The sequence below is a fragment of the Erpetoichthys calabaricus genome, chromosome 8 (assembly GCF_900747795.2).
Source record: "Erpetoichthys calabaricus chromosome 8, fErpCal1.3, whole genome shotgun sequence".
Taxonomy (NCBI): domain Eukaryota; kingdom Metazoa; phylum Chordata; class Cladistia; order Polypteriformes; family Polypteridae; genus Erpetoichthys; species Erpetoichthys calabaricus.
In genome coordinates, this window is record NC_041401.2 from 27,236,056 (window position 1) to 27,258,597 (window position 22,542).

Consider the following 22,542-nt stretch of genomic DNA (forward strand, 5'->3'; position numbering starts at 1 on the left):
ATATATATATATATATATATATATATATATACACACACACACACACAGTACATACAATAAATTGAAAACTTTTTTCAAATTCTGTTATGTTGCTACCTTGTTATAAAATAATTGAAGTTCGTTTTTTCCCCTTGTCAAGCAACACTCAATACCCCAGAATAACAAAGCAAACACTGAATTTTAGAAATTTTTGCAAAAAATTGAAATATCACAATGACATAAGTATTCCTATGACAACTGAAATTTGGCTCAGATGCAGCAGAGTCTATTGATCCTCATTGAGATGTTTCTACACATTGTTTGAAGTCACCCTTTGGTTGGACCTGGTTAGGATTTTGCACATACATCTGTATAGAAGGTCATGAGGTGAAAGGAATTGCCTACAAAGCTTAGAGACAAGATTGTGTTGAGGTTCAAATCTGGGAAGGCTATGAAAAATTCCTGCAGCATTTAAGGTTCTCAAGAGCGCAATGGCCTTCATGGAATAAATTTGTAATGACCATGATTCTCCTTAGAGGTGGCTGTCTGGCCAAAGTGAGCAATTAGGGCAGACAGGCCTTCATAAGAGAGGTGATGGTTGCTCTGGCTGAGCTCTAGAAGAGATGGGAGAGGTGGAGATGGGTGAAACTTCCAGAATGCCAACCACCACTGCAACCTTCCACTAATCTGGGTTTAAGGAAGAGTGGGTACACAGAAGCATCTCTTCAGTAAAATGCACGTGGATACTCATTTGGAATGTGTAGAAAGGCACATAAAGGGCTCTTAGACTGTAAGAAACAAAATTCTCTGGTCTGGTGAAACCAAGATTAGTATCCTGTCTGGAAGAAACCAGGCACCACTCTTCACCTCATCAATACCTTTAAAATGGTAAAGCATGGTGGTAGCAGCATCTTGCTGTGGGGTTGTTTTCCAGTGTCACAGACTAGAAGACTAAACAGCATTTAGAGGAAGCTAAAAGGAACAATTTCCAAAGACATCTTTAATAAAAACCTGCCCTGGACTGCTCTGGACCTCAGATTGGCTGTTGGTTTATTTTCCAACAGGACAATCACCATAAACACAAAACAAAGACAACATATGAGTGGCTTAGGGTCAACTCTGAGAATGTCTGAGTTGCCCAGACAGAGCCTGGAATTGAACCCAATTGAAAATCTCAAGTGAGACCTGAAAAAAGCCATCCACTGATGGTCTTCATCTAGTCTGACAGAGCTTGAGTGGATCTGCTGAGAAGAATGACAGAAAATCCCCTAATCTAGGTGTGTGAAGCTTGTTGTGTCAAACCAACAAAACTCCAGGCTGGAATCACTTCCAAAGTGTCTTCAACAAAGCACCGTGTAAAGTGTCTGAATACTTGTATCAATGTTGTATTTTGTTTTATTTTATTTTAATAACTGCAAAATCTTGTTTTTGGTTTATTTTGTGGTATTAAGCATTGCTTAGTGTGGAGAAAAAATTAATTTAAATGATTTTAGAATAAGGCTACAACATAAAACGTGTGAAAAATGTATTGGGGTCTAAATAATTTCTGAATCCACTGTGTTTACAGTATTCACTGTAAAATGATACAAGGAACACAGATAAAGAGTTAGGATACCTGTGGTACAGTGGGTCCACAGCTCAGAAGAAAAGCTCAGTTTTTAAATAAATAATCACTGCACTTGTGGCTTAAAGAGGGGGTGTGGTAGTGTGGCCGGAGCGGTTCTCAGACTCTGTGTGAGGCGGGCGTTTCCTCACTTATGTGCACAGGTGAGGAATCATCCGCATCTGTAATTGAAGCCGGGAACTGCTAATCACCACACTTGAGCCACGTTCCCATTATATATATTAGGAGCACAAGTGCGGGAGAGGAGAAAAAAGAAAGTGAACGGAGGCTATGGGAGAAGAAGGTGGCAGGAAGCTGAAAGCTGGTGCGTGCAAGCATGAGGGAGAGAGCGGGTGAAGGAAGGCTTGCTATAGAGAGCAGGCAGCTGGGAGAAGAGCCCATCGGGAGTCTTAGGCTGACACTTGGGGGCAGCTAGAAGTGGTCACCCCTGCTGAGCGCTTTGGAGGAGCAGGAGTGACCGGAAGGTGGTTGGCTCATCTCAAAAGGTAGCAGGAGTCAGGAGGCTTGGGAGGTGGCAGCCCCAGCGTGAGTGTCCTGGTCGCTGGGGAACCCGAGTCATAGTCTGGAGAGTCCTATGGAGGCAGGGACCACAGGGCTACAGACTAGAAGGAGAAGGTCAGCTGCAGGTAGGGCAACTCCCCTGGTGCATAGCCTGGATGGGAGAAGCAGGGGAGCCGCCAGAAGAAGAAGGCACCGGGTTTTGTTTTAAAGGACTGCTTCCAGCCATTGTTTTTAACCTTGTTTTAACTGGAGTTATTTATTGGACTTTAACCTCCACATTTCACTTGCTTTTAATGGATTATTTATTCGTTGACTTTTTGAAACACTGCATTATTTATTTTGAACACTGTTTTTGGTTTTGTTGTTTTTAATAGAACCACTTGCACCTTTCTGTACCATCCCCTTGCTTCGTTGTCTCCTCACTGTACAGCTCATCCGATTACATTACCGATGGTATCGGGTTCAAGAGCTCCCAAAAGCGAGGTGGGAGTATCAAGCTGAACCCCCATCGTCACAGTACCACCTTGGTGACCCTGTATAATTTGAAAGGTTTGTGGAAAATAAACACAATTAATTGAGGAGATGTCTTTGCAGACATTGTTTTCCTGTTTATTATAAATTTCTGATTTTGCTTTCACTATTATTCTTTATTAGTCAACGAGAAAATTCTTCTTGGGCACTGCCAGGAGAAGCACTGAGAAATTTCTTTTCTTCCAGAGATTTCTAGAAAAATGAATATGAAGCTTTAGTTAAACATAGATTAACCAATTGGGCCAAAAGAATCTATTTTTTAATTTATAAAAAAGTGTTACCGCACTCTGGTACTAGAAAAGTCCTAGGGATTGAATAGCAGTTGTGAGGTTTCCAAGGATAACCTTTTGTAACTCCCAACCTCCAAACTTCTGCACACTCTCATAGCATCTGAAGAAGATAACAACCAGCGCACTAAGAACACCTCAGTTAGCTACTGCCTTCATCTTTGTTGGATTCTGCCAGAAAAGCCTGATGTGGATTGTACACTCAGTAACTCTTTAAAACAAGCTAAGTAAAAAAATGTATTTTTGTTATAATTGGTTTTTTTTTTGTTGTTGTTGTTGTGCTTATTGTGTGAGATTTTGAGGCCTTTTCTACCTTCCCACAGTACATTTTTTAGCATTAAACCCAGCAGTTTCAAGGAGCTAGCTCTGACTGGCCCATGTAATAACTGACTGAAATTTGCATGTTATCTCTGTGTCTAAGTGAGATTTTCCAAGTATTCTGGTTTTCCTCCCATATCACACAAATGTGCATGTTGAGTCCACTGGTGACCCTATCTCCTGCCTTGTATCCAATGTTGCATGGACATGCTTCTGTCCTGCAGCCTTGAACTGGAATTAAGGATTTCAGTACTGAATGGATATCCAGATTTGTGTGTGTGTGCTACTTTTTTATCAGTGGTTACATCAACACTAATACCTCATTCAGCAAATAAAATGCTGACCTTGACTGTTTTGCTTAGCTGCTTTGCCAGAATTAATAAAGGAGAATCACCAGAGAATCTGTCACCAGGAGGGTTCAAGTGACATATCTACCCAGCTGGAGTCTCTTTCAGTTTGTCAGCCCTGCAGGATTTGCACAGATTTTGACATATTTTGAAAATCTATTTTCCCATTGGCTTTATTAATATTCCATTTTTTATTTTGTGTTTTGTGTTTTGTTAACCGTTTAATGATACCATTTTCTTTTTTATTATTTTGTGAAGTTGAAGGTTTTATTACCATACTCTCAACACAGATCATTCAGATATAAAATACTAAATTTTATTCAGATAAAACACCTCCCTATCTAGAAAGCAGCATTTTATATGAATTAGGCGGATGTTCTAAACTATTTTAAATGTTAAAAAAAGTTCATCATATTAATTAGTTGAATATAACATCTCACAAAGCTTTGTATGGTTGATACAATTACACCAAGATTAGAATGACCTAGCAAGGATGCCAATTTTATAAATAATAGAAGGAGCTCTGGAAATAAAGATTAGGTATTAAGAAAAGAGTTAAGAAAGTGCATTACCGAACCAGAAACAAAGTTTATGACTAGGGAGATCATGTTTCACTAAGATGACTAAAATCTATCAGGAGGCACCAAAAACATTTTATTAAAAAGGTGCATCTGATATCATTTATCTTGACTTGTGCTTAGGTACATAGGTGGTCACAGTGCAATGCAATCTAGTTTGTATTTTGTGTCGCTATGAGTGGCGATCTTCATCTACACAAACATGTTCGGCACCATGATTAGCTGGAGATTGATCAGCTGATGCCGGTACCTCACCTTCCAATTCAGCGATAATATACAAAACGTCGTCCACAGAGTAGTTTGCTTTGTGCATTCTCTTTGATCTCTCACAGGATGTCGATGCCATTTTTGTCTTTCTTTGCTCTTCACTGCTTCCGTAAGCGCAGGGTATCTCGGTCAAGCCAACGAAGCTAACTTTCCTTCCAGCAAAGAGAATTGAACTAAAACGTAACAGCGGATTTTGTCATCATTTGCAGTTGCTTACTGCTCTCAACCCCTCCCTGCTGAAAAAAGTCGACATTCGCCCTGAAAGAGTTAAACTGCATTTTCCAAGTCTTTTTGAGTTGTTTTTGCTTCTACCTCAGTGTGTGACATTCCTGACCTTAGTTGTTGTAAAACATATAATTAATACAAGGGTGTTGGACTCCATTTGTCAAGACCATATTTTTCACTCTAGAATTAGATTCCGATTCCTTTTGATTGATCGATTGACCTAATTGTGGAGATAACCATAAGCATGTAAAACATGGCATTTAAACCCGATTACTTAAATTTCATTTCGAAGCTGAACTAGCAAAATGATTACAGAAATCAGTTGCTGAAGTGCAGAGTTTTGTGAGGAATGCAATCCATGCTACTCTACAGCTTCAGATCTGGCATGGCTTCCCTACTATAATATGTTGCATGACAAGGCCTTTAAACCTATTTTTGTGCACAGCTTTTCCATTAAGTGAGAGTTGACCACAAATATGTAACAGTGTTATTCAAAAGTGAGCCATGAAACAAAAATTATTAAGACCCCCAATAAATACATTTTGAAATTTCTCAAGATATTGCAGTTTATGCATCCATCCATCTATTATCCAACCCAATGAATCCTAACACAGGGTCACGGGGGTCTGCTGGAGCCAATTATTGTTGTTTAGGAACTTTAAAATGAAGATAAATTAATAGTTTTATATTAAAATGGCACAATACTAAATGAGTTAGTGTTGCTTCAACAGATGAAGAGCCTTATGCTTCAATCCTGGCTTGTTTGTGACAATCTTACACATTCTTCCTCTTTCTGTCTTCTCTAAACTTGTCTAGAATAAATCAGTGTAAGTGTATGCATGACTGTACCTTATGGAATGGCTCCCTCTTACTCCTTGCATGTGGTAATGCTGAGATATGAACCAGTGTATTAATAAAAACTTTTGTCTACTACCCTAAAAGCATGGCAGACAATGCTAACCCTGTAAGTTGAGTGTATTAAGCTTATATTGAAGCTGAACCATGTGAATCATCTGGCTACACATCAGTGAACACCACACCTAAGTCCCACTTGAGTGAATCCCTGTATCCCTTTTCTTGACACAGTTTGCTTATATTTATGCAGACCTGTCAGGATAGTTGCATTTTAATGTACTATTTTGCCATGGGCAATCCTATGATAAGAACATACAGTATCTTTAGACAACTGAGCTGTAAGGATCACTGAGGCACACAAGACCCTACACTACGTCCTGATGGATCATTGCTTGCCTGGCCACTGACTTTATAACAGTGGGGAACCATATCAGGAGCACATACAAGACCTTCAAGGAAGTCAGACTTGTACTGTCACACCGGGCATTAAGTCAGATCTCCTGTTTGACATTTTCATGGACAGGACATTAAGGAGTACTCTCTAAACAGTTTAGGAATCTTAAGGGTTTCAATTCTTCTACTTGTGGATGTTGCCCTTATTGCCTCATGTAACAGCCGAGTCTAATATGGTTATGATGAGAATTAGCACCTCAAAATCTGAGGTCATTGTCGTTTCATAGAAGACAGTGAGCAGCACCTGCAAAAGGAGTTCAGCTACGTCATGTGGGTTAAGGTGTATCATTGTTGGGGTGGCAGTGTTATAGACAATATAGCAGACTACGGTAGCAATTTTCAGGTATGTCCTTGGACAGCACTGATGATTTTTTAGTCTACTTCTCCATTGTCAGCTATGTGGTGTCCAACATAATTATATTGAGAGTACAAGTGACCAAAATGAGGATCCTGTGCAGGGTTGCAGAGCTTACTGTCCATTGCAGGGTGAAGAGCTCAGCAACATATAGGAGGACTTTGGGAATTAATTGCTACTTTTCTAGTTCGAGAGAAGTTAGGTGAGGTGGTTTCCACACCTTTTAGGATACCCTGTGCAAACCTACCCCTAATCCTCTTCTATGGATTGTACCAGGCATGACCTACCAGGAAAGGCCCAATGGGCAGGGCCAGGACACATTGTGGGTGTGTTGTGTCTTTTAAATGGCTTGATAGTATCTTAGAATTTTTCAGAAAGAACTGGAGACTTTACAGACCAGGCCATCCTATCCTCAGTTAAAGTTCAGAATTTTGACTCAACAACCCTCACTAAGAAATGTGAGTTGAAAATGAGGTGAAGGGTTAAAAAAAAAGCAGAACAAATTAACTCTATGGATAGGCTCAATTTCTTTCTGCCCCTACTTTGGAATAAGAGGGTCAAGAAAATGAATGAGTGGAGGGATTTTTGTATTACTTAATTGGAGGATTCTGGTCTACTTTGAGAAAATATAATTTTCTTTCAGTCGTCAATCTTAAACATTAGGTTATTAAGTACAGTACTTTTCAAATTTAGGTTGTCCATCTAAACCCATTATTATAATCCATAATGTGAAGTTCCAAAGAAACATATATAAAATGTTTCACCTGAAGCTAGAAAGAATATTACTGTTTTAAATTAAACCTAGAGAACAATGCATTAAAAATGAAAACTCATTTGCCATCTCATTCAGGTAAGTAGGTCTTTTCATAAAGAACACCTCTCCTTACAATTAACCCGGCTCTTATTATTTTTAAATGCACCTTGAAAGACATCTGTGAAGCCTAAGATGAAATACCTAGGGCACGCGTCTGCTAATCTCCTTTTGGTCTCTTGAGTGTTTTGTCTTCAATAAACTATTACAAAGGAAATGTTATGAATGCCACTATTCTGATCCACTTTTCTGCCTCTCTAGCCGCTCCCTTTCCATCCTTAGACATTTTCGCCTCGGGTTGTCATATCATCACTCTTAAGGGTGCATTTTGCAGCAATTCCAATAGCATTGGCTTAAATCTTTGTGTTATATTTCATCGCTTTTCACATTTGAGCTTTTTTTTATACTGTGGATAAAATGATTTTGTGTTATAGGATGGCTGATTCAGGTTGTAGCAAGCAATGAAGTTAAACAAAAAGCAAAAGGTATTTTGAAGTGATTTAGTAATGCAGTAGTTTAAAAGGACTTACTTTAAAAGCAGATTATTAGTAACTGTAGGCTTCCTGATTAAGAGAACAATACACATTTTATAATAGTAACTGGAATATCTGTGTTAGACATTTAGGCCGTTTAAGATTAAGGGTTTTTCAAAATTTAAAAGTTGGCATCAGATACGAATGTCAATGAGGGGTAAATGCATAACCTTGAAATGGCTGATATTTCTTTCCTCTATACAGTATACGCAGCAATTTTATTGTAGTGATTAATCTGTTAATAATTTTAAAAAGAATGTATAATGCATCTTTTATTGGGCTATTTAAAAGGAATCTGAGCAATGATGCTTAAGGATGCCATGTCAGAGATTAAGTTATGGATTACTGAAATAATTACCACTGCCACAGCTATCAGACTCCGTAAATGATACATTTGAAATTTCTGCAGTCAATTGGGTTTTTTTATTTAAAAATGTTATCTGTATAATCAATATACAAATACCATATACAAAACAGCAAAAAAGTCTATATATAAGAAGTAACAAACTCCATAAATGGTGCTCAATGACCACCCCTTATACATTCGTCCATCAGCTGCAGCATAATCAGTGCCCCCTCACCATAATGCCACCCATCCTATATAATGAAAATAACTCAGAAAGGAAATACTCTTTTTACAAAGATAAAGTAAACATCTTTTCAGGTGGAAATCTGATAGTTAACTGACTGAAAGATGGCCGAACTGCTAGTCATATGGATACCAGACAAGAAGGGGCGGATCAATCAAGGCAAACAATGGAAGTGATGTTGGAGGTGGAACGGCCATCAGTCTTCCTTCCTGCAGAGGGAGGAAGAGAGAGGGAATCAGAACACAGCACCAACCCCTGGTTCGGCAGGTTACTACCATCAACGGAGTTAAAGGACTACAAAAAATTGTATTTGTTTTTTGAAACACTGCTTTGTTAAGGTACTTTTGCTGCTATTTCACTTTACTGTGTATTTGTAATATCTAGCATTATGATAATTGTATATCTGAATTGATTTTTCTTGTAATTTTTAGGAAGTAATCCATTACAGAGATGCTTTATTCTGTCCTATGCTGAAACAGCTTGTTACATTTTCAGTAACATGACAAGTTGTTTTAATATATCTTGTCCGTAAATGCTTTGATGTTTGCTTAAGAATTAGCTTAATCTTCTTATTTAATATGCTAACGTGGCTGTCCGTTTGTCTGTCCAGGATTTTAAAACACCTGTAGCTCGCAAACCGTTTCACCTATTGACCTGAAATTTGGTACACACATACTACGTGATGTCTACTATCCGCTTTCAGGGTAATGATTGACCTCCAAGGTCAAAGGTCAACCCAGGAAGGTCAAGGTCAAAAATCAAATAACCTGTAGCCTGAAATTTGGTCCACATATACTACTGTGAAACTCTGCACTACAGCTTTATATATTAAGCGAAGAGTTTTGGAATTATTAGTCTTTTTTTATTTTTATTTTAATTTATTGTAGAATCAACTCTCAGCAGTAGGCAGCAGGGCGGCCATGCAGCACATGTGTATGGGCACTGTTCTCATCCCTACCACCTTCACCGTCACTTCGCCAACCTCTTCATATCTTAAATTATTCTTGAGGCAGATTGAAGACTTAAGTGCCAGCTTAAGTGAAAAATTAAAGAAAATGCACTAAGTAATTGCAACACAAACACTGACTTAATCAGTTTTAATGCAAAAAGGTGCAGACGAAAGAAGAGAAGAAGCGGGTCACTAGGGTGGAGAAAAGAAGAGCTGCTCAGGAAGCAGCAAGTGCATCAACCTCTGAGCAAATGAATGGTAAACATACAGAGAAAGAGAATGAAAACTAAGAAGAGCGCACTCAGCATTTACGACAGACTGACACAGAGAGAAAGAGAATTGATTGAGCAAAGAACAGACCATACAATGAAGACAGGCCGACACTGCAAAAGAGAATCGGTAGAGAAAATGAGACTGAGGAAGAGGCTAATCGAACTTGGTAATCAATAGTCAAATGTGCCAGAATTGCGAAGGCAAATGAGACAGAACAAACCGCCATCTAGCGACAACAAAGAGATGCTGATCACATGAGAATAGCTTGAACACACTCAGTCAAGTGTATTCACTGCACGTTATCATACAGTGCGCCGTTACTGACGTTTTAATAATTAGTGTAAGCAGAAAATGTAATAAGCTCTGCTATATTTTGAGTCTAAGGTATTATTTGGATATACTGTACGTGTTTTCATTAATAGAAGATAACAATTGGTTTCAGTCAAATATTTAATGCAGAAACTACTACCATAAATGCATGTGTGATTTCAAAAGCTGCTTCTAAGTTATTCAGGCATGTTGTCTTTTTGGCTCTCATTCATGATATCAGAAGTGTGAGCTAAAACAGTTAATTTTGGAAACATGATTTTAGTTTTATGAACTTGGGAAGATGGCACTAGAGCACTTTATATAACTCTTCTTACAGAAGCATACTTCACTATAGCTTCCTGACTTTAATGGCATAAGCACATAAGCTCAAACATCACTTTTTAAAGACAAGAAATTTAATGAAATATTCAAAATTATCTTGTCGACGGGATGACCATATCATAAGTAGCTTAGCTTTATAAGATCAGTAAAAGAGCCAATCAAAGAGGACAAAGTAGGGGAAAGTCAATCCCAGAATGCTTTGAGTTACTGCTGACACTTCACTATGCAGAAAATGGGCCACCTAGAAAGAATAAACATCTAGTGTACCAGGTTTTATGGTAATATGGTAATATTCACATATCATTTTGCTTTTGTTTATGGCACTATTTGAATAATGCTTAATACATGTGTAACTTTCTCTCGTGCCTGTAGTCTGATAAATTGCCAGGGTTTAATAATGTAAATGAAGGGGGGGAAATAATGAAGTACACCAGCAGGCAATCCAGACAGTGTGCTAAAAGTGTGGGATTTGGGACATTCTGTTAAGGTCTACATATTGAAGAGTCTAAAAGGGTAAAAAGTGTCATCTCAGGACCATATCATGACAAAAGAGTGAGAGATGCATCCTGGTCTCCTTTGGCCACACATATTACTGTTTCCCATAGATCACACTAGGCATGCTTTGATCGTTTTTTGAATGCCTGATACCCGTCACTAATTTCATGTTACTAGAACTAACCAATTCCAATTTTTTTTCTTATACTTTTTAAATGTTTACAGTATGTTCCTGTATAACTAGATGTGTAGAAGAAGTGTTATATTCTTTATTAAAGTGTTAACCCGGGTATTTTTAAAATTAGACTGAAATGCACAGCTGTTCCTGCTCATTTTTGCAAAATGAATTTGTGAAGGCTTATTGTTCAGTGATCATAAAAAAAATTCTAAAATAAATACATTTATTTAAAAATACACACTTTTTAAATTAATAAAACATAAAAATAATTATCCTTAATACATATGACATAAAAGAAAACCAAATGCTTGTCCTGATTACAAGCCACAATTCTAATAAAGTATGCATGTAAAGTAAACAAATTAGGCTCTGAACCAAAGATAAACCTATTGTTTACTAAGCAATAACAGCACATTCCTTTTTATCTTTTATTTTTCTAATGAGAAATGTGAATTGCTCTATTAAACATAAGCTTGCTAACTGGCTACTCTCATACGACTGCCTGTTTTAATTAAGGGACAAAATGAAAAGAGCTGAACTCATTAAAGCAGCTTCTCTTTTAATTTCTTCCTAAAGATGTGTCTCTCTTTTCTTCAACTCCAAATTCAGCGAGACACAAACACACATCTTCAGTTTTTCTCCATGCTCAGGATGACTCCTCAGATTCCTCAGATACATGTGTACTTTCTTAGGTAATATGAATACTTTGTGTAGTGAAGGACTACAACTAAATTACAGTAAACCTTAAAAAGCAGATACTGAGAAATCAGTTTTTGAAATAAGCTAATTTATCCATCACAGATTGAGTCAGCTCTCCTGCGTAACTGACCCTGATATGTTCACTACTGTCTGACTAACCTGTTTTTGAACCATTTTCCTAAGTGGTTGGTCTAATAAACTCACCTTTATTACACTTCAAGCATGTATTCTATAGTGGCTTTAAAGTTGGATTTCATCATCCTAGAACATTTGCCTACACAGTCCAGTTTTGGCACCATGTGACATCTATTTTTTTACAGAAAATGAAAGAGAAAATCTTATGAAAATCTTTTAATCCTTAAATGAAACCATGTAAAGCAAAAACTGGTTATATGGTTAAGTGTAATAATCTACAAAATGTTACTTCTAAGGAAGGACATTGATGAAGTTCTTAGGTATACAGGTAAAATGCCCTTACTGCCAGGGACCTAAAAAATATTTCAATGTAATGAAAATTTCATTGTAATGATATTCTGTATTGTCACTATAGTGCTTCCTTTAACTTGCGTCCAGGCGTTTACAATCAATTTCAATAGCTTCTTTCATGTTAATTTTAATCTACTCCTGTCTACAAGTTATGCTGATGAGAAATTTTCTCTGCATTTCCTTGCGATAATACACTTTCAGGGTGCAAATGATGCCCAAATCCAATTGCTGAAGCACTGCTGTGAAATTGGGTGGGAGGAATTCAATGCGAACATTATCTAAATGCAGAAGCATGTTGTGGGCAGCACAGCTATCAATCAGAAGCCAAATCATCCTTTTCTTCTTTTTCATATTGTGAGGTTTCTGAACTCTTTTGGGATTCCCTACCTAATGGGAACGTCATGCTGAAATGCGTCCCAAAGCGCGATTGCCGTGTCTATGTAAGATTGTTTGTCCATTTGTCCTGCCAGGGCAGGGCAACAGCAGTCTCACAGTGGTGCAGTGAAGTGACACAGAAGTTAATTCTAAAAGATCAGGGTCGCGCTATAAGTCCCTGTCTTGAACCCCAAAACACGAGACTGAGTCTCAGTAGTTTAGCAAAACCAGCTTTATTCAGCTTGAAACAGGAACCACAGGGTTATTTATTGTAGTGGGATCTGCCACTCTCCTATACACAGACACAGCAGTCAGGCAGGGGCACAGCCAGGTTAGTGGCCACGTTATACTGTGCCCAGCATTTACAATGTTCCTTGCACCACCCATTGAGTTTGCTTTGGCGGAGAGATGCAGCAGTGCTGTGAGCCTGCTGTTGCCTCAGCAACAGATAAACAGTCTTCCACAGACACGGTGATCACCCCTCAGGATGCTCTTCGGCGTGTTGTCCAGTTCGTGGAGGTCCCAAGAGAGTTTAGAAACCTCACATTTTCTTGAATGAGTGCCATATTCATAGGAATGTTTCTTAAACGAGCATCACTTAACCACATAAAAATGGCTTTTTCGACGTCTTCAAACATTTGCGACCCGAGATTTTTCTTCTTTTTTTGCTCGGTCTTTCAAGAAAGTTGACAGAGTCAATGCCAAAGTTCTAAATTCACTGGTAACGTCTTTTTTCTTTTTGCCGCAATCGAGAGCTGCAAAAATTTAGTTTTTTTTTAATATGAACTGTTATCGTTTTTTTGTGTCTGCCGTTTCTATAGGAGGGTGACAATGAGTTAAATTCCAATGGATGTTTTTCAAATGTTGACGAGCGATAAGCAAAAGGTATCACTAAAAACCACTGAAAACAAAAACAGCAAAAAAAAAAAAAAAACAGTACGAGGAAAGTTCAAAGAAAGAATTTGAGGATCATTGTGCACAACTGAGCTGCAACCATAGAACTAACTGCTCTGGGAATGATTCATTCATGCATTTCAAGGTCTTTTGGGCACTTTGTTGTAATGAAAATTTTGTTGTAAAGATATGTGTTGTAACGAAATCTTACCTGTATTTACAATAAACAAACTTGAGAAAAGACCAGCACCAAGTCCTCATCAGCCAGCTGTTAGTCTCATGTTATACACTTTAAATAGCAAAATGAATAACAACCACAACCATATCAAAGAACTTTAAAATAAACTTTGGAATATATTGAAATAAATCGGAAGAAACAGCAAGCATAAACAGCAAGAAACTATAATATGATAAAACAACTAAAATCCCTTATGAAATATACAGAAATGTCTGTAATTTGAAGAATGCCAGCAGTTGAAGGCAATGTAAAATGATATGTAAGCAGCAGGTGAGTACAAAATGTTTTCAATTTGGGGATGAATTGTAACCAATGCAGGTGGGGAAGAGAAATGATATCCACTTCACATCAGAATTTCTTATGCTCCTTGATATAGTGCTACGTATATTCACAGGAAAGGTGATTATACAGTATTTAATTTTTCACAGGAACCCTGCTATTGTTCTCTGAATATCTCCTTTCTGCCTGCTTTTTTGACTGCCCATTTTTCTTTTTCCTTAGTTTAAATATTATTTAGATGACATCATGTTTATACCCCTTCTGACCAAATCTGAAACCTTTGCAAGTTCATCTAATGGGTAAAACACATGCATCATGCAAGAACAATGCAAATATTTAAAATGTTATACAATGTGTCCATTATGCTGAGAGAAAACATTCTAAGAAAATAAAGATTTGGATTACCAATAATGTAGTGTTGCAGCAGCTTCATGAAAATGTTTTGAAGTGTATGGAGCTATGTTTCCATTATGTACTGTATATATAATAAATTGCAGAGAATACAAGAGCATCGTATTTCATTTACCAAAATGTTCTTTTCCAATCAGAAGTAACAGAAATGGAGACATTGCTTTTCATTTAACTCAAGGTATCACATCTGCAGTTCTAAAAGAATAAAATCAATGAGGATAAACTCAGCTAATCTACTTTTGTATTTCAGGTTTAAGAACCTGTATATTATGATCGAAGCATTTTATAATTTTTATGTGCATTACTTCTTGTGTTTTTTGGCTAAACTGGAGTTTTTATACACAAGAAATCTGATTTTAATGTTAGTTTCTGTCTGTCTGCCTTCCGTTAACACTACAGTAATCCCTCCTCCATCGCGGGGGTAGCGTTCCAGACCCCCCCCCCGCGAAAGGTGAAAATCCGGGAAGTAGAAACCATATGGTTATTTTTATATTGTCATGCTTGGGTCACAGATTTGCACAGAAACACAGGAGGTTGTAGAGAGACAGGAACATTATTCAAACACTGCAAACAAACATTTGTCTCTTTTTCAAAATTTTAAACTGTGCTCCATGACAAGACAGAGATGACAGTTCTGTCTCACAATTAAAAGAATGCAAACATATCTTCCTCTTCAAAGGAGTGCGCATCAGGAGCAGAGACTGTCAGAAAGAGAGAGGAAAGCAAACAAATCAATAGGGCTGTTTGGCTTTTAAGTATGCGAAGCACCGCGGCACAAAGCTGTTGAAGGCGGCAGCTCACACCCCCTCCGTCAGGAGCAGAGAGAGAGAGACAGAGAAAAACAAACAATCAAAAATCAATACGTGCCCTTCGAGCTTTTAAGTATGCGAAGCACCGTGCAGCATGTCGCTTCACGAAGCAGCTGCACAGAAGGTAGCAACGTGAAGATAATCTTTCAGCATTTTTAGATGAGTGTCCCTATCGTCTAGGTGTGCGAACAGCCCCCCTGCTCAATCCCCCTACGTCAGGATCAGAGAAAGTCAGCGCAAGAGAGAGAGAGAAAAGTAAATTGGGTAGCTTCTCAGCCATCTGCCAATAGCAGATGTACCAGAAATTAAAAGACCCATTGTCCGCAAAAATCCGCGATATATATTTAAATATGCTTACATATAAAATCCGCGATAGAGTGAAGCCGCGAAAGGCGAAGCGCGATATAGCGAGGGATTACTGTAATACTTTCTATCATCTTCCCATGATTCCATTTTTGATTGCTCAAGGACACTGTTAGTTTGAGGTAGGGGCGTCAGCTAATTTATCTAACTTATTTGTGTTTTAAACAACATTACTTTATGTGTGATTCTCTGTGTCGTTCTGAATACCCTGATCCAATACCCTGATTATTCACAGAAATCCGATTTGTAAAATGCCATGTAAACCCTTATTCTAATTAGAAAAATTTAGTTATTGGCCTCTGAGAGCCCTGATTAGCAGAGGTAGATTTCTCTGCAAATACAGTAATATGTTTACGTGGCCATATAAACCCTTAACCAGGTTACTGTTAAGGATTTTGTAGTCTGCACATGCCCATTGCACTCTGTCATTCTGTGCATGTAGTTGCTTTGCATATGCTTTCAGGAGCAATATGGAGAAGCATCCACAAAATATATTTCCAAATGCAAAACCTCTTATGATCGCATTATTCCTTCTGGCTGAAATAATCTCTCTCAGTATTTCAGAAATTACTAAATTTATATTGATGAGTTGTACATACAATGCTAAGCTCAGTAGCACAAGCTCGAGAGCAGTAGTGTAACATGTGAAAAGTAACGCACATTCCATAGTCCAATTATTTTTTAAAGTTGTGATGTGTGAGTCCCTGTCTTGCACTCCAAAACACCAAGGCTGAGTCTCAGTACTTTAACAAAACCAGCTTTATTCAGCTTGAAACAGGAACAGCACAGTTATTTATTGTAGTTGGATCTACCACTCTCCTATACACAGACAGAGCAATCAGGCAGGGTCATGGCCAGGTTAGTGGCCAAGTAATTCTGTTCCCTGCATTTATAATGTTCCTTGCATCACCCTTCGACGACAGGCACTTATAGCGCGAACGCAATTGGTTCGGATTTGCTTTTGCTGCGAGCCGCTACTGTGCTGGGAGCCTGCAGGTGCCCTGGCAACTGAAAGGCTGTCTTCCACAGATGTGGCGATTGAGCTTCGGGATGCTCTTCGCCGTGTCATTCCATTTGGGAAGAGTCCCAAAAGAGTTTAGAAACCTTACAAAGTAATAAATGACCTCTACTTACTGAAGTACTTAAAATACCCATGTTACTATTATTCCAGCAGCACTGAGTGTAAGGCAAGAAGCACACATACTGGTATGCTGGTCCTCTGCAGGGCTTAATCACACAGCTAAACAGAAAACAAAAAGTTTGCTGCATGCAATCCAGCAAAAGAAACCTACAAATAAAGCATCAATTTGGCGAAACATATTTATAAAACACAGGAAAATTATCACAGGTGTTACGCTTATTTTCAGATTCATGGTGGCTGATGATGATGTTTAACTGTTTTTTTTGCGCATCTTAGTGACGTTGGAAGGAGAAGATTATTTGCTCCTGTAAATGTGGATTATTAAGAAACCAGATTTCTGCCTTAAAAGGGTTATGTGTGTGCATGTGCAATATACACTGTCTCTGGTTGTGACAGAACACTGTGTAACAGTTCTGTATCAATTATTTTGTTTTGTGAATTGTTTTTCCTTATGTTTGATCATTTTTAACATTATTTTATTAACAACTTCATGGGGCCATTTTGTGCTTTGATTTTCATCTGGGTGCTGTCATGTTTCTTTCTGTTGTTTGTAACAGTGCCAATGGAGTGTGATGTCATCGCATTGCCAAGATAAAATTTTACTGCTCACTTTTTCTGGTATCCAAAAATTAACTAAAATAAAATAGAACAGCAGTTTTATATTATTATCAAGGAAAAGGATAAAAGGTCAGATTAGGACCCGTTTGCTCTGCTTTTGAGAGTTTCATATTTTACCTCATGTTAGTACTTAGATAATTGATTTCCTCACTTTTATGTTAGAACCTTACCTTTGGCTGTCCAGTGACTACTCTTTTTGCTTGTTAGTCATTTTAACTAAAATTTAAACTTTTAAATTGCCATTTTGCCACCTTGGTATCTATATCTACCATATAAGGCAAGCAATTTTGGATACAGCTTTACAACCTCCAAACCTACTTCACTTTCTTATATTACTGTCTAAGAGGAATACCTAAAATGTAAAAGGGATAATATTGTATAAGTGGTATAAATATAACATCGTACAAGTGTATTGTACTATTCTTCAAAAACTCAGTTCTCAGTTTGACATGTGATCTTTTTCATTTACAGTATATAATTTAACTTAATAGTTTATCCAGTTAGAGTTAACAATAAAAAAAACCAATACACAGCAAAATCACCAGGGTCACATCAACTCTAGTAGAGTCAAATTAACTCCTAAAAGTGCCCACAGCTCCCACTCTATTACATTTAACTCTAATACAGTTGATTTAATGCTGACAGTTTTGTAGTGTAAATGTCAGACATGGGAGATGTTGCAGTTCTTTGCAGCACTAACAGTTTATCCCATTTTGCTTCTTTATATAATTCTTAACCCCATTTTGTCATGGGAGTAAATGGGATTCATTTCAAAATATGAAAACATTGTGTTTAATATTTATGCATTCTGCCTTCAAGAAAGTACAGTACTTAACAGAAACTAAAGATGAACTTTTAGACTACTATTAAGTAACTCTGTCTGTTAGTAGTTTGCAGTAAAATAAAAGCTTGGCAGTCGTTATGATTTGTTACTGGCCCTCTTGTATTCAGTTTCTCTCTCTTGGTGTCTTGTTGTGACTTTTTGGTACCAAGTTCCTACTCCTCTGTTCAATGTCAAAAGGATCTGAATTTGTTTTTTATCCTGTCCAGTACGTACTTATGATATTGTAGAGTGTGCAGTCAAATGGCATAGGCCATCAGAATTCTGACTTTGTCTGTTATAATTGACTGGGAACTGCCCCCAGAGGTTTGCCTTCTCCAGTACTGTTTTGTTTTCTTTTTCCTACATTCCCAACTTACCATATCTCAGTTATAGTATTAATGTACTTCATATTGTCATGATTTATATTAAATAAATTTAAGCTACTCAGTTCATTCAGTTGCCCATAATTTTGACTGCACTTGTCATTACTGTGACTGCTCATTTTATATTTGTCATAATTTAAATGAATATTGTAAAGTTTTATTATTTTTAATTTTATTAAGCTTTTGTTTTTGGTTATTTTTTGGCAATTTGAAAGTTATGCAAAGATTACGTCATAATTGTGTCATGTATGATTTTGGTAGCTATGACCTCAAGAGTTGCTGTGATGTGTGGCATTGCTGTAGTCGTCAGTATATGTGCACATGATGTCACATTTGCTGTCTTGTTTAAGACCGAGCTGTGTACTCTGTCATTGTACAAAAAAAAAAAAAGAACTTTTGTTAGTTTGCGAGAACTAGTTTCACTAGCAATTTCTTTTTGAGGCTTTTTAACATTTGGTTTTGGCTCTAATTTGATTGAACTTCAAGCTCATTTTGTCCTTCTGTTTCAGTTGTCAAACTCCAGATATTAGTGTATTGACTTTGTCCTTGCCCTGATGATTCGTCTTGATGGGCCGTCATAGCAATCAGATTAGCCAGTCTGGCTTTGGTGATACGTTTAAAAGAGGAGTGCGAGTGTGAGACACACGAGGAGGACTGAAGACATAGAAGACATGCTGAGAGTTGCCTTTAAAAATGGGACCAATCAAAGCAGATAGGAGATGAGCAAGAAAATGAATGAATCTGAAAAGCAGGCTTCACAGGAACACAATCGAGAGAGAGACCACCGGTCAAGGGAGGTGTAGACACTCGAGGGTGGTGAGGAAAGGCACATAAGGAAAGATACATGAAATATTTTTAAATTCATTCTATTACCTGTGACTTGTGTACGTATAGTTCATTACGTATAATTGTGTCTTATTAAATCCATTCTGGTTTTAAGTCACATATCTCAATATTAAATTGTCACAGAATTACAGATGTCATCACCAATAAGAATTATCACCAAGTACGAATCCACCCTTCTCGTCCTTTACATATTATATTGAAATATTTATATTCCCCTCCTGTTAGCTCATTCTGTTACATTTTTTAAAATTAATTGACAAGCCTTTTTTGTATGTTTTTGATGGTGTTTTATCTTGGTGGAAGTGTGTGTCTGTCCATCCTGGAAGTGAGAGGTAGAGTCAGGGTAAGGTCTCCACCTCCGAGGATACACAAGTGAGGCTAGCACGTCGGCAAAAACGAAACCTCAGAATAAAGACAGTCGCTTAGCCACTAATGCACAAACAATAGGGGCACATCAGCAAAACGTAACTCCTAGGAGAGAGACGCCCAAAGTAGTTCCTTCCAATTACCTTACATTTCTACATTTCAATTTTTTTTATGACGATTTCAATACTTTCTAGGACCCTGTGCTTTTTACAGCATGGGCTTACACAGCTAGTAATTTTATAATGGGATAGGAATCCACGCTGAAGAGGTCCCATTATAGATTACAGCATTCAGGTTAAAGAGCCCCCCTCTCCTTTTGATTTTTTTGCCCCATATTTTCCTTACGCATGCAGGGTTTATACTTTACAGAAATGTTTAATGGTACTTTGTTGTAGAGCCACACAGAGGCACAGTGGTTAACACTGCTGCCTCAAAGCTTCACAGACCTAGGCTCAAAATGTAGCCTGGTCACTCTCTGTATACAATTGACATAAGTTCTAGCGTATCCAAGTAGGTTGTTTCCAGTGTCCTTCTGAAGACAGACATGTCTTCAGGACAGGGAGTATGTGGTAATGGCTAAGGAACAACAGGGTGGCCAGTTCAGTCTTCACCTCTGATACCCCTGTAACCCCTAGCAAGCCACTTAAACCTCATGTCACATTAGAGAAGTCTTCCAGCGATTTTCAGAAGGCAGCGGATACCCATGAAGGCCAGTCATCTTTTCTGACATACCCAGTGACTCTAACCAACTAGTCTGTGACTCACTCTGACAAAATTAAACAGGTTTGATTTTGTCTTTAGTTGTAAGGGCAGGTTATGTATGCACTAAAGCTGATCGCCAATGAATGCTCACCCAGAAGTACAATGCATATAATGCAGCAACCAGGAGTAAGGTATGTAGGCTTTCTGGACTTTATAAACATAAGAGAAGGCTGTCTGTCTGATGTCTCATGTTGTACGTATCATGACAAAATGGAAAAAAAGAAAGAGCACAGATTGTGGCTGAATTCACTCTACCTGTTAACCCTTTGGACAACAAAGACTTCCTCAGGCCGCATGTTTTTGGTGGTCAGAAAAAGGAGCGAACACGACTGTGGTGGGATGTTGGCACACAGTCACTGAATGGGACAAGCCCAACTGTTTTCAGTCATTTAAATTGACATGGTCCAGTGACAAGCTCAGCTGTCAAGTGTGACATTCCCAATGACTAGAAGTCGTGTCATGTGACATCAGTTAATCTGCCGTGTTCCCCAATTGGTAAAAAACACATCCCTGGAATTGTATTCACTACAGACAGGCAGCATAGAAAATAAAACAGTGGTTCTCAACTTTTATTCCTGTAATGTCCGCCAATGTACTACAAGAATATTTGAGGAACCCCAACACAAGTGGTAATATTTACCCTCTTGTTCTTTTGCTGCAGTTTTGACAATGGTTCATGTTTTTAACTTATATTTATTGACAAAAGTATATTTGCTAAAATATTTCTACACTGTCAGTGCTTTAAATCATAATACAAAATTAATAGGACAATTCAAATTACTGCAAGTCTGCTTTTATTCAAGAAAACTTATTTTTATTAGTGGCTGAATATTTTAACCATAACATAAAATGAATTATTGTGATAAATAAAGAGTAATTACCAAAATATAGAATTTATTACTGCTGATATTTTTGGTAAAATGAAAGCTGCCTTTTACTCACGTGGCTTAAACATTATTTTTTCAATTAAGCATAAATAATGAAGTATTTCTGAAAATAAAAAAAGTAATTTTTAAAGTGCAGAATTAGTTGCTGCAGATATTATTTTATACTTAATTACAGGAGCTACTTTGCAATCATCAGGAGCCTCAGTTATAAATGGTACATACACACAAAATTGTTGTGTACTCCTGTTTCCACGCTCAAATCGCGATGTATAAAAGCTAAACTTGCCGTAAAGCCACGCACACTTTCACGGTAGCTCAAACCCTGGCATATGCAAGTTCTCCGCTTGGTTTTGAAAACTGGCGGCAACCAGCGTCAAAGCAGTGGTTTTGTTCCAGTGTGGTTTCCCTTTCTTTTTTAGATCCAAATCCCTGATGCGGCTTTGTCATATACACTGAAATTAACTGCATATTGTTTATTACTTTAAGGCATCTGATTGTAATTAACCTGTAACAAAATAATGGTCCATGGAATAGCCAAGCTATTCCAAATACCATAGTGCTTTAGCATTGTTACTCTCACTGCATCTTCTTCTTGCACCACTCTGAGTATTTATGTCACTATATCTGAGTGTGGAATCACAGCTCTGCAGCAGCTGATTGGAATGAGAATTATCGGTATACAGTAATCCCTCCTCCATCGCGGGGGTTGCGTTCCAGAGCCACCCGCGAAATAGGAAAATCCGCGAAGTAGAAACCATATGTTTATATGGTTATTTTTAGAATGTCATGCTTGGGTCACAGATTTGCGCAGAAACACAGGAGGTTGTAGAGAGACAGGAACGTTATTCAAACACTGCAAACAAACATTTGTCTCTTTTTCAAAAGTTTAAACTGTGCTCCATGACAAGACAGAGATGACAGTTCTGTCTCACAATTAAAAGAATGCAAACATATCTTCCTTTTCAAAGGAGTGCAAAGCAAGCAGTCAAAAAAAAAATCAATAGGGCTTTTTGGCTTTTAAGTATGCGAAGCACCGCCGGTACAAAGCTGTTGAAGGCGGCAGCTCACACCCCCTCTGTCAGGAGCAGGAAGAGAGAGATAGATAAAAAAAATCAATACGTGCCCTTTGAGCTTTTAAGTATGCGAAGCTCCGTGCAGCATGTCCTTCAGGAAGCAGCTGCACACAGCCCCCCTGCTCACACACCCCTACGTCAGCGCAAGAGAGAGAGAGAGAGAAAGTAAGCTGGATAGCTTCTCAGCCATCTGCCAATAGCGTCCCTTGTATGAAATCAACTGGGCAAACCAACTGAGGAAGTATGTACCAGAAATTAAAAGACCTATTGTCCGCAGAAACCCGCGAAG